This window comes from Hyla sarda, unplaced genomic scaffold (assembly GCF_029499605.1).
Source record: "Hyla sarda isolate aHylSar1 unplaced genomic scaffold, aHylSar1.hap1 scaffold_175, whole genome shotgun sequence".
In the NCBI taxonomy this organism is placed as follows: Eukaryota; Metazoa; Chordata; class Amphibia; order Anura; family Hylidae; genus Hyla; species Hyla sarda.
In genome coordinates this window covers 20,532-34,150 of record NW_026608393.1, presented here as the reverse complement: position 1 = coordinate 34,150, position 13,619 = coordinate 20,532, and the positions used below count along the sequence as shown (strand labels likewise).

The 13,619-nt window shown below is 42.7% G+C and overlaps 4 non-coding genes across 4 annotated transcripts; all 4 read right to left on the bottom strand.

Moving 5' to 3' along the window:
• Positions 1-66: 66 nt before the first annotated feature.
• Positions 67-257, bottom strand: LOC130313119 (U2 spliceosomal RNA). Its single transcript, XR_008861137.1, has one exon. It is a non-coding gene; the product is annotated as a U2 spliceosomal RNA (small nuclear RNA).
• Positions 258-2,344: 2,087 nt separating this feature from the next.
• On the bottom strand, positions 2,345-2,535 carry LOC130313107 (U2 spliceosomal RNA). The gene has a single exon (XR_008861126.1). It is a non-coding gene; the product is annotated as a U2 spliceosomal RNA (small nuclear RNA).
• Positions 2,536-4,635: 2,100 nt separating this feature from the next.
• Positions 4,636-4,832, bottom strand: LOC130313156 (U2 spliceosomal RNA). Its single transcript, XR_008861166.1, has one exon. It is a non-coding gene; the product is annotated as a U2 spliceosomal RNA (small nuclear RNA).
• Positions 4,833-11,699: 6,867 nt separating this feature from the next.
• Positions 11,700-11,890, bottom strand: LOC130313095 (U2 spliceosomal RNA). Its single transcript, XR_008861115.1, has one exon. It is a non-coding gene; the product is annotated as a U2 spliceosomal RNA (small nuclear RNA).
• Between the last annotated feature and the right edge of the window lie 1,729 nt (positions 11,891-13,619).

The window sequence follows — 13,619 nt, the reverse complement described above, 5'->3', positions numbered from 1 at the left end:
GCTAGCTGGCTAGCCAGCAAGCAGGTAGCAATGAAAGTAGGAATCTTTCTTTTTAACCCTGTAAGGGGGTGGTGCACTGTACCCGAAGATACTGCCATATCGGGTCAATGCATAGGGCGACGGAAGCAAGCTTCGAAATCGGCCCCCGTTCTCAAAAATCCATTTAATATATGGTCCCCAGATAGGGGACGTATCAGATATTAAACTGATAAGAACAGATACTACACTTGATCTTAGCCAAAAGGCCGAGAAGCGATAACCGTGAAAGGGGCGGGCCCAACAAGGTCCCCTTCATGGGCACTATCACTGCTTGCTGTCAGGGAGGCTGCCAGACAATTTTCCATGCACACTCTGGGCTGGGGGGCAGTCAACCACCAGTACACACAGCAGAACCTAAACCCATACCATTATTGCTAAGCAGCAAGACAGGGGCCCATTGCACTCCAACGGGGCCTTTTTAAATGCAATCCATAACCCGGATTTGCCAGGAACCCTTCTTACTCCTCCTACTTGCATGTGACACTGGGCTTAGGATCTGCATAGGAAACACACACACAAGCACACACCTACCTTTGTTGCCTGCAGATGCCTCCTTGGCTGTCCCCAAACGGTATCAAACCAACACCCACGGGAAGCTGTAAGCATAGAGGACATGCCTGCACCCCATTGGACTTACCTGTGTGGGTTAAATCCGGGTTATTTGACAACCTATGGCGGTGATGGTTCTGCTCAGGCAGAGCAGTGCTGATGCTCCTCATAAAGCTGTCGCTGCTGTGAAGGTTCTAGGTGACATCACAAATCCCTTTGGTTACATACACAACAAAGCTGGGTTGTTGTTGTTTACACTCTGCAAGGCCTGTGGAAGTGAGTGACATCATAGCACTGTAGTTCTGAGGGTTCAAGATGGATGCAACAATCTCCTGTTGCTTCTATGAAGGCCGTAATAGACGACATCACCAAACAGCTCCATAGTCACATACACAGCAAAGGAGAGATGTTGTTTACACCTAGTGATGTCAGTGGTATTGAGTGACATCACAGCACAGTGCTAAGGCTCCTGGGCCTGGACACAGCAGCGGCTGCAATATCTCAACGGAGAATACGTTTATATCTATGTGTGTGTGTGCGCATATATATATATATATATATATATATATATATATATATATATTTCTCCGCCGAAATCACTTTTAAACCCATTTCCACCTTTTTTTCCCTTCTCTTCCTCTTACTTTTTTTTCACGTTTTTTTACGTTTTTCTCCTTTTCGCCTCTTTTCTGGGCGTATTATTCTTCTTTTTCTTCTTTTTTTTCGTCTAATGCATACCCCATCAGTGCAGCAATGCTTATTCAATACCGCCAGCAGATGGAGACACTGGGGGATAATTTTCTAAGGATTTATACTGATTTTTCCTGTCTGAATTTGTCGCACAGAAAGTTGCAGGCCAAATATGTGTGACATTTCTGCGACTTTAGCTTCTAGAGCATTTTTACAACATTATACATAGGTGCTGAATACATAAAAAGCGACTGTTCAGCGACAGACAAGTCGCATCGGCTGAAAGTAGGCCAGAATGTCAGTCCATGTTGGAGCAGGTTTAGATACAGTCTAAAGCATAGATCTCAAAGTCTGTGCACAGAATTTAGCAAGGGCCTCGCACCTTCTGATGCATCAGGTAGGTGCACAATAGCATAGCCTAACCCTCTGTACTTTGGTCTATATTGATGCGGGACATAGACAGCCAGCTGATGACCAATCCATTAGTGCAATGGATGGCTGGAAGCATTTGTCTTTGCCTTTGCAATACCACAGAAGCAATGCATGGTCAATGTACAGCAATGACACACCTGTGTGAACAGCCAGGAGACCCCCCCCCCCCCCCCCCCCATGTTATGTTACATAGTTACATAGTTAGTACGGTCGAAAAAAGACATATGTCCATCACGTTCAACCAGGGAATTAAGGGGTAGGGGTGTGGCGCGATATTGGGGAAGGGATGAGATTTTATATTTCTTCATAAGCATTAATCTTATTTTGTCAATTAGGAACATTCAGCACCCACCCGCTATCAAGGCAGCTGCCTATCATGTCATGCCCTACCTGCACAGGTGTGCTGGCTACTCAAATGATCCAATTAAGGAGGCCATTTAGTCAGCAGCAGCAGAAGTCCTGTGCCTGGACGCTCCAACAGGGGCCAGACACAAGCAGAAGCAGCAGAAGCAGCAGCAGCACCACCTTTTGTTTTTTGGCTGCAGCAGCAGCAAGGCCCACAGGGCTGGCTAGCTGGCTAGCCAGCAAGCAGGTAGCAATGAAAGTAGGAATCTTTCTTTTTAACCCTGTAAGGGGGTGGTGCACTGTACCCGAAGATACTGCCATATCGGGTCAATGCATAGGGCGACGGAAGCAAGCTTCGAAATCGGCCCCCGTTCTCAAAAATCCATTTAATATATGGTCCCCAGATAGGGGACGTATCAGATATTAAACTGATAAGAACAGATACTACACTTGATCTTAGCCAAAAGGCCGAGAAGCGATAACCGTGAAAGGGGCGGGCCCAACAAGGTCCCCTTCATGGGCACTATCACTGCTTGCTGTCAGGGAGGCTGCCAGACAATTTTCCATGCACACTCTGGGCTGGGGGGCAGTCAACCACCAGTACACACAGCAGAACCTAAACCCATACCATTATTGCTAAGCAGCAAGACAGGGGCCCATTGCACTCCCACGGGGCCTTTTTAAATGCAATCCATAACCCGGATTTGCCAGGAACCCTTCTTACTCCTCCTACTTGCATGTGACACTGGGCTTAGGATCTGCATAGGAAACACACACACAAGCACACACCTACCTTTGTTGCCTGCAGATGCCTCCTTGGCTGTCCCCAAACGGTATCAAACCAACACCCACGGGAAGCTGTAAGCATAGAGGACATGCCTGCACCCCATTGGACTTACCTGTGTGGGTTAAATCCGGGTTATTTGACAACCTATGGCGGTGATGGTTCTGCTCAGGCAGAGCAGTGCTGATGCTCCTCATAAAGCTGTCGCTGCTGTGAAGGTTCTAGGTGACATCACAAATCCCTTTGGTTACATACACAACAAAGCTGGGTTGTTGTTGTTTACACTCTGCAAGGCCTGTGGAAGTGAGTGACATCATAGCACTGTAGTTCTGAGGGTTCAAGATGGATGCAACAATCTCCTGTTGCTTCTATGAAGGCCGTAATAGACGACATCACCAAACAGCTCCATAGTCACATACACAGCAAAGGAGAGATGTTGTTTACACCTAGTGATGTCAGTGGTATTGAGTGACATCACAGCACAGTGCTAAGGCTCCTGGGCCTGGACACAGCAGCGGCTGCAATATCTCAACGGAGAATACGTTTATATCTATGTGTGTGTGTGCGCATATATATATATATATATATATATATATATATATATATATATATATATTTCTCCGCCGAAATCACTTTTAAACCCATTTCCACCTTTTTTTCCCTTCTCTTCCTCTTACTTTTTTTTCACGTTTTTTTACGTTTTTCTCCTTTTCGCCTCTTTTCTGGGCGTATTATTCTTCTTTTTCTTCTTTTTTTTCGTCTAATGCATACCCCATCAGTGCAGCAATGCTTATTCAATACCGCCAGCAGATGGAGACACTGGGGGATAATTTTCTAAGGATTTATACTGATTTTTCCTGTCTGAATTTGTCGCACAGAAAGTTGCAGGCCAAATATGTGTGACATTTCTGCGACTTTAGCTTCTAGAGCATTTTTACAACATTATACATAGGTGCTGAATACATAAAAAGCGACTGTTCAGCGACAGACAAGTCGCATCGGCTGAAAGTAGGCCAGAATGTCAGTCCATGTTGGAGCAGGTTTAGATACAGTCTAAAGCATAGATCTCAAAGTCTGTGCACAGAATTTAGCAAGGGCCTCGCACCTTCTGATGCATCAGGTAGGTGCACAATAGCATAGCCTAACCCTCTGTACTTTGGTCTATATTGATGCGGGACATAGACAGCCAGCTGATGACCAATCCATTAGTGCAATGGATGGCTGGAAGCATTTGTCTTTGCCTTTGCAATACCACAGAAGCAATGCATGGTCAATGTACAGCAATGACACACCTGTGTGAACAGCCAGGAGACCCCCCCCCCCCCCCCCCCCCATGTTATGTTACATAGTTACATAGTTAGTACGGTCGAAAAAAGACATATGTCCATCACGTTCAACCAGGGAATTAAGGGGTAGGGGTGTGGCGCGATATTGGGGAAGGGATGAGATTTTATATTTCTTCATAAGCATTAATCTTATTTTGTCAATTAGGAACATTCAGCACCCACCCGCTATCAAGGCAGCTGCCTATCATGTCATGCCCTACCTGCACAGGTGTGCTGGCTACTCAAATGATCCAATTAAGGAGGCCATTTAGTCAGCAGCAGCAGAAGTCCTGTGCCTGGACGCTCCAACAGGGGCCAGACACAAGCAGAAGCAGAAGCAGCAGAAGCAGCAGCAGCACCACCTTTTGTTTTTTGGCTGCAGCAGCAGCAAGGCCCACAGGGCTGGCTAGCTGGCTAGCCAGCAAGCAGGTAGCAATGAAAGTAGGAATCTTTCTTTTTAACCCTGTAAGGGGGTGGTGCACTGTACCCGAAGATACTGCCATATCGGGTCAATGCATAGGGCGACGGAAGCAAGCTTCGAAATCGGCCCCCGTTCTCAAAAATCCATTTAATATATGGTCCCCAGATAGGGGACATATCAGATATTAAACTGATAAGAACAGATTTTTTTTTTTACATTTTTATTGAAAAAACTCAAAAACTTAAATACATCACAAAAAATGTTTACAATACATCAAATACTGTTTTCCATAAATGTAAATTCCATATAGCTAATGCTTTTTTCTGCCCATATCTCTTTTTATCAATTAAATAGTACAAGTAAACTTCACTGTATATCATCTTCAAACATTCTTTTTCACAAATAAAATCTCTTTTGAAGACAAGGATATTACGAACTTTCCATAATACATTTTTTGTACAGTTGATAAAAATCCACAAAATTCTCTCTTTTTCTTTTGTAACTCCATCACTTTTGCCATATAAAACAACTTCATGATTTAAAACTTTTAGACCTGTTAGGAATTTCAATAAAGAACCAATTAGTCTAAAAACCTTTTGTGCAAAATAACAATTCCAGAAAAGGTGCAAAACAGTTTCATCTATATTGCAATTATCCCGGGGACAGACACATACAGCATTTAGACCTCTTCTATATTGGAAAAATCTTACCGGAAGACACTCATGGATAATCATCCATGCTAAATCCTTGTGCTCATTAAAAAGATATGGCTCGTTTACCTTTTTCCATATTTGTACACACCTATTATAAGAAAAATTAGAGACCATACATATTTCTTCTTGCAAATTTAACTGTACTTCTATCTTGCGAGCATCCCTCAAGGTTAACAAGTCAAAGTCTTTAAGGTTATACATACGTATAATTTTTTCTAAGATGGCATAATGTTTAGGCGGAGTTAAAAGTACAGGAGAAGATAATGATAAAAACACCCATTCTCTTTTTCTAAAAATATGTCCCGCAGAGTACTTTAAAAAACAGGACCATACACTTTTCATAAAAAGTCCCCTAAAACACCAACTAAAAAACCTTAAGTATAAAAATTTTCTAATACAGGGAACCTGTTTTCCTCCATTTTTTTGTGACTTATACATAGTATCTCTTTTTAATTTTTCTGCTTTAGAACTCCATAGAAACTCAAAGAGAATCCTCTGAAGTTGCCTAGACATAAGTTCATTAGGAGGATAAATCATATTTAAATAGAGCATAATGGGTATTAGCATAGCCTTAATCACCAAAATTTTACCTTCTAAGGATAATTTCCTAAGGGACCAAAAGTCTACCTTTTTCTTTACCTTTTCTTTTACCATTAGCCAACTTTCCTCACCATTGTTATTTTTATCAAAGATGACTCCAAGGATTTTTATTTTTTCTGACTGTAATTTTAGGTTTGGTATTTGCACGTTTTCCCATTTACCTATATAAAAACAGTCACATTTAGATAAATTAAGTTTAAAAGCAGAAGCTTTACAAAAGAAATCAGTAACATCAACAACTCTTTGTAAAGAGAAGGCACTTTCACAAAAAACATTAATATCATCCATATAGCCACACACTTTAAGGGTGGCATTATTACCTCCAGGAACTGGCACTCCTTTTATTATTTTATCATTCCTTATTAAGTTTAACAGAGGTTCTATTGCACATATAAACAGTATAGGAGACAGAGGGCAGCCTTGCTTTACCCCTGATGATAAATTAATAAAATCTGTAAGGAAACCATTTATTAAAATCCTGCTAAAAGAACCTTTATATAAGAGAGCAATTTGCTTAATAAATATGTTAGGAAAACCCATGCGTTGTAAAACCATCCATAAAAAACAATGTGATACTCTATCGAACGCTTTATGAAAATCTAGAGATAGAATGGCTAGATTTTGATTCCGCTCTTGCTGATACCATATGACGTCCCTAATAGCATTTAAAGGTTCAGCTACACTCCTTCCTGGGACACCACATACCTGATCCACATGGATGACCTTGTACAAAAACGGCTTCATTCTGTTAACAAAAATTTTTGACATAATCTTATAATCAACATTAAGAAGCGTAATTGGTCTCCAATTTTCTAAGCTGTTCCTATCCCCCTTTTTGGGGATCAGAGACACTATACCACTCCTCCAAGATAAAGGTAGAACATCAGAATTAAAAGCCTCCTTAAAAATATTAAGCAAATCATCTTTAAAAATCTCCCAAAAGGTTTTATAAAACTCTACAGGAAGTCCATCAGAACCTGGTGTTTTACCTGTGGATAAACTTTTAGCAGCAATTTCTAATTCTTGGCATCTTACTTCTGTGCAAAGTGCATCTTGGTCCTCCTTACTTAAACCACAATCTAAAGTGCTTAGGAGAAAATTAGCAGCAGATATATCAATGGGTTTCTCATTAAACAGATCTTGATAAAAGGATTTAGCTTTGGATAACATTCCTACATTAGTAGTTTCATCCTCAATGTTAATCATTAACTTTTTTGTTTCCATTACCTTTTTAAAAAAGAATCTTGTACACTTTTCATCCTTCTCTTTACATTCAACTTTGGAGTTAAAAATTATTTCTTTCCCTTTGTTAGTTATAGCCTTCTGAATATCACTTTTAACACTTAAAATCAGATCATCTACATATACACCCAGCTCTTTGAGTTGATAATAGGTTTGTAGTTTTGTGTTAAGATCTCTATACCATTTCAATTTCTCTTTTGTTTTTTTAACACCCATCTTAATAAAATACTCTTTAAATTTTACCTTGCAGAATTCCCACCATGCTAAAAGAGAATTAAAATTAGTCCTTGAGTTCTGCAATTTTTTAAAAAGATAGATAAAATTACATTTAATTTCTTCATCTTCAAGCAAAGAGACATTCAGACGCCAGACTCCTTTGGCTCTGCAAACCCCATCAAACTTACATGTAGCAGATAAAATCTTATGATCTGAAAAAAAGGTAGAAGTCAATTGCATATTCCCATAAAATGCAAATCCAGAAGCAAAAATATAATCAATCCTTGACATATAAAGGCTATTCTCCCAGGTATACCCAGGGTCATTAGGGAAAGAGGTTCTCCACAAATCTTTTAAATTAAAATCAACTATAAAATCCTTTAGTTGTTTTTCAGTCTTATCTTTCCTTTGTTCAGATCCTCCAGCCCGCTCCTCTCCTGCCATTATACAATTAAAATCACCAGCGATGATAAGCGGGGATGAACCCGGTAAATAAAACTGAATTTTCTCTAATAAATCAGATCTTTCATCCTTATCTGGAGAGGCATATACATTTAAAAGTCTCATATTCATGTCATTATAAATAATATGAACGAGCAGGGCTCTACCGGGTACAATGTCTGTGAAGGAGGTAACTTTATACTCACTGCTCTTGAACAGTATGCCAACACCAGTCACTTTCCTCTCATTATCCCCTGACCACACAGACGGGCCAAGAGTCCATTCAGATCTCAAAGATGAATAATTGATATCATAATCAATGGCACATTCCTGTAAAAATAAAATGTCTGTAGGCAAAGAAGACAAGAAAGAAAATAAAGCAGCCCTCCTCTCTGGGCTCTTCAAACTCCTCACATTGAAGGAGGAGATATTAACACTTGGTAGCTCCTGGGTCATTCATTATCCTCAGACAAAGAACCCCAATCTGTAGGTGGTGACACAAATTCCTCAATATTAACAGGGTCGGATGCTGTTATAACCTTTTGGCAGACAATCTCCACGTTCCCCTCGTCCGCACTAACTCGACCACTCCTTTTGATGTTAAGGCCCTTTTCCTCTTTCCGGTCTCTGCTTTTCCTCTTTCGCCGTTCTTCTACATCCATCTCCTCTGTATCCCTTCTGGGCGGTCCAGGACCCTCAACTTCCATGAGAGGAGAACCCCTCACTTCTGTCTCAGGTCCCACGACCTTCCCCGGGGACACAATGCTTTTGGAGACATGAGCCACAGCAGGTATCACAGGAATTCCGGTAGCAGAAGACTCAGGCATCACTTTCAGGGTGTGGGTCTTAGGCACAGGCACAGCATCCATGGAGCTCTTCCTCATCGAGGGACCAGCCGACGTAGCCACAATATTGGCCCAGGAGCGTTGAGGACAATCCTTAAAAGCATGTCCTTTCCGCTTACACACATTACACAGAATCTCATTTTGACAGTCCAAAGTGGTGTGGCCTTTTTGGCCACATCTTTTGCAAATAACCACTTCCTCTTTGCAAGATTCTTGTGTATGACCATATTCATGGCATTTCCTGCAATAATACGGCATCCCAGGGTAGAATAAATAGCCACGTTTACGCCCAATTAAAAAATTTGCAGGTGGGCGACACAGACCTCCAATTCCTCTCACATCTTCTCTGAACTTAACAGCAAACTTATGCTTTCCAGTCCAAAAGTCCATTGCATTCATTATTTTATGAGAGTATTTGACTTCCGCACAATATTGGTTTAAAAATAAGACAATGTCTCTTATATCCACGTATGGATCGTGCATAGTAACCACCAGTGGAACATCGCCATTAGAATATAGAGCAATGAAAACAAGTCCTTTCATATCCTCCTCATTGGCAAGCTCCCGAACTTTCTCAAACATATGGTCACATGCAGATGCGGAAGTCAAGGTAAGAATGAAAAGTCCTTTACCTGGGTCTTTTAGGCAAAACACATCTTCTCTCTGAATGTGCAATAAATCCAGCATAATTCTCTTGACAAAAAATTCCAAAGTCATCTTCTCCTTTTTCTCCTCATCCACTTCAATACGGAAGGTGTTCTTAATCCGAGTTTCAGTATGCGCAGCAAACCTAAGGGTCGCCATGGGGGATCGCCTTCCCGTTCTTTGTAAGTCCTCCTCCTATAGCAGCATGAGGCTTAAGACGGCTAAAAAACCGCCGATGCCTCAAGGCCGAAGGTTCGACGAACTCAGAGCCCCTTGACAAGATACAAGATCTTAGCCAAAAGGCCGAGAAGCGATAACCGTGAAAGGGGCGGGCCCAACAAGGTCCCCTTCATGGGCACTATCACTGCTTGCTGTCAGGGAGGCTGCCAGACAATTTTCCATGCACACTCTGGGCTGGGGGGCAGTCAACCACCAGTACACACAGCAGAACCTAAACCCATACCATTATTGCTAAGCAGCAAGACAGGGGCCCATTGCACTCCCACGGGGCCTTTTTAAATGCAATCCATAACCTGGATTTGCCAGGAACCCTTCTTACTCCTCCTACTTGCATGTGACACTGGGCTTAGGATCTGCATAGGAAACACACACACAAGCACACACCTACCTTTGTTGCCTGCAGATGCCTCCTTGGCTGTCCCCAAACGGTATCAAACCAACACCCACGGGAAGCTGTAAGCATAGAGGACATGCCTGCACCCCATTGGACTTACCTGTGTGGGTTAAATCCGGGTTATTTGACAACCTATGGCGGTGATGGTTCTGCTCAGGCAGAGCAGTGCTGATGCTCCTCATAAAGCTGTCGCTGCTGTGAAGGTTCTAGGTGACATCACAAATCCCTTTGGTTACATACACAACAAAGCTGGGTTGTTGTTGTTTACACTCTGCAAGGCCTGTGGAAGTGAGTGACATCATAGCACTGTAGTTCTGAGGGTTCAAGATGGATGCAACAATCTCCTGTTGCTTCTATGAAGGCCGTAATAGACGACATCACCAAACAGCTCCATAGTCACATACACAGCAAAGGAGAGATGTTGTTTACACCTAGTGATGTCAGTGGTATTGAGTGACATCACAGCACAGTGCTAAGGCTCCTGGGCCTGGACACAGCAGCGGCTGCAATATCTCAACGGAGAATACGTTTATATCTATGTGTGTGTGTGCGCATATATATATATATATATATATATATATATATATATATATATATATTTCTCCGCCGAAATCACTTTTAAACCCATTTCCACCTTTTTTTCCCTTCTCTTCCTCTTACTTTTTTTTCACGTTTTTTTACGTTTTTCTCCTTTTCGCCTCTTTTCTGGGCGTATTATTCTTCTTTTTCTTCTTTTTTTTCGTCTAATGCATACCCCATCAGTGCAGCAATGCTTATTCAATACCGCCAGCAGATGGAGACACTGGGGGATAATTTTCTAAGGATTTATACTGATTTTTCCTGTCTGAATTTGTCGCACAGAAAGTTGCAGGCCAAATATGTGTGACATTTCTGCGACTTTAGCTTCTAGAGCATTTTTACAACATTATACATAGGTGCTGAATACATAAAAAGCGACTGTTCAGCGACAGACAAGTCGCATCGGCTGAAAGTAGGCCAGAATGTCAGTCCATGTTGGAGCAGGTTTAGATACAGTCTAAAGCATAGATCTCAAAGTCTGTGCACAGAATTTAGCAAGGGCCTCGCACCTTCTGATGCATCAGGTAGGTGCACAATAGCATAGCCTAACCCTCTGTACTTTGGTCTATATTGATGCGGGACATAGACAGCCAGCTGATGACCAATCCATTAGTGCAATGGATGGCTGGAAGCATTTGTCTTTGCCTTTGCAATACCACAGAAGCAATGCATGGTCAATGTACAGCAATGACACACCTGTGTGAACAGCCAGGAGACCCCCCCCCCCCCCCCCCCCATGTTATGTTACATAGTTACATAGTTAGTACGGTCGAAAAAAGACATATGTCCATCACGTTCAACCAGGGAATTAAGGGGTAGGGGTGTGGCGCGATATTGGGGAAGGGATGAGATTTTATATTTCTTCATAAGCATTAATCTTATTTTGTCAATTAGGAACATTCAGCACCCACCCGCTATCAAGGCAGCTGCCTATCATGTCATGCCCTACCTGCACAGGTGTGCTGGCTACTCAAATGATCCAATTAAGGAGGCCATTTAGTCAGCAGCAGCAGAAGTCCTGTGCCTGGACGCTCCAACAGGGGCCAGACACAAGCAGAAGCAGAAGCAGCAGAAGCAGCAGCAGCACCACCTTTTGTTTTTTGGCTGCAGCAGCAGCAAGGCCCACAGGGCTGGCTAGCTGGCTAGCCAGCAAGCAGGTAGCAATGAAAGTAGGAATCTTTCTTTTTAACCCTGTAAGGGGGTGGTGCACTGTACCCGAAGATACTGCCATATCGGGTCAATGCATAGGGCGACGGAAGCAAGCTTCGAAATCGGCCCCCGTTCTCAAAAATCCATTTAATATATGGTCCCCAGATAGGGGACGTATCAGATATTAAACTGATAAGAACAGATACTACACTTGATCTTAGCCAAAAGGCCGAGAAGCGATAACCGTGAAAGGGGCGGGCCCAACAAGGTCCCCTTCATGGGCACTATCACTGCTTGCTGTCAGGGAGGCTGCCAGACAATTTTCCATGCACACTCTGGGCTGGGGGGCAGTCAACCACCAGTACACACAGCAGAACCTAAACCCATACCATTATTGCTAAGCAGCAAGACAGGGGCCCATTGCACTCCCACGGGGCCTTTTTAAATGCAATCCATAACCCGGATTTGCCAGGAACCCTTCTTACTCCTCCTACTTGCATGTGACACTGGGCTTAGGATCTGCATAGGAAACACACACACAAGCACACACCTACCTTTGTTGCCTGCAGATGCCTCCTTGGCTGTCCCCAAACGGTATCAAACCAACACCCACGGGAAGCTGTAAGCATAGAGGACATGCCTGCACCCCATTGGACTTACCTGTGTGGGTTAAATCCGGGTTATTTGACAACCTATGGCGGTGATGGTTCTGCTCAGGCAGAGCAGTGCTGATGCTCCTCATAAAGCTGTCGCTGCTGTGAAGGTTCTAGGTGACATCACAAATCCCTTTGGTTACATACACAACAAAGCTGGGTTGTTGTTGTTTACACTCTGCAAGGCCTGTGGAAGTGAGTGACATCATAGCACTGTAGTTCTGAGGGTTCAAGATGGATGCAACAATCTCCTGTTGCTTCTATGAAGGCCGTAATAGACGACATCACCAAACAGCTCCATAGTCACATACACAGCAAAGGAGAGATGTTGTTTACACCTAGTGATGTCAGTGGTATTGAGTGACATCACAGCACAGTGCTAAGGCTCCTGGGCCTGGACACAGCAGCGGCTGCAATATCTCAACGGAGAATACGTTTATATCTATGTGTGTGTGTGCGCATATATATATATATATATATATATATATATATATATATATATTTCTCCGCCGAAATCACTTTTAAACCCATTTCCACCTTTTTTTCCCTTCTCTTCCTCTTACTTTTTTTTCACGTTTTTTTACGTTTTTCTCCTTTTCGCCTCTTTTCTGGGCGTATTATTCTTCTTTTTCTTCTTTTTTTTCGTCTAATGCATACCCCATCAGTGCAGCAATGCTTATTCAATACCGCCAGCAGATGGAGACACTGGGGGATAATTTTCTAAGGATTTATACTGATTTTTCCTGTCTGAATTTGTCGCACAGAAAGTTGCAGGCCAAATATGTGTGACATTTCTGCAACTTTAGCTTCTAGAGCATTTTTACAACATTATACATAGGTGCTGAATACATAAAAAGCGACTGTTCAGCGACAGACAAGTCGCATCGGCTGAAAGTAGGCCAGAATGTCAGTCCATGTTGGAGCAGGTTTAGATACAGTCTAAAGCATAGATCTCAAAGTCTGTGCACAGAATTTAGCAAGGGCCTCGCACCTTCTGATGCATCAGGTAGGTGCACAATAGCATAGCCTAACCCTCTGTACTTTGGTCTATATTGATGCGGGACATAGACAGCCAGCTGATGACCAATCCATTAGTGCAATGGATGGCTGGAAGCATTTGTCTTTGCCTTTGCAATACCACAGAAGCAATGCATGGTCAATGTACAGCAATGACACACCTGTGTGAACAGCCAGGAGACCCCCCCCCCCCCATGTTATGTTACATAGTTACATAGTTAGTACGGTCGAAAAAAGACATATGTCCATCACGTTCAACCAGGGAATTAAGGGGTAGGGGTGTGGCGCGATATTGGGGAA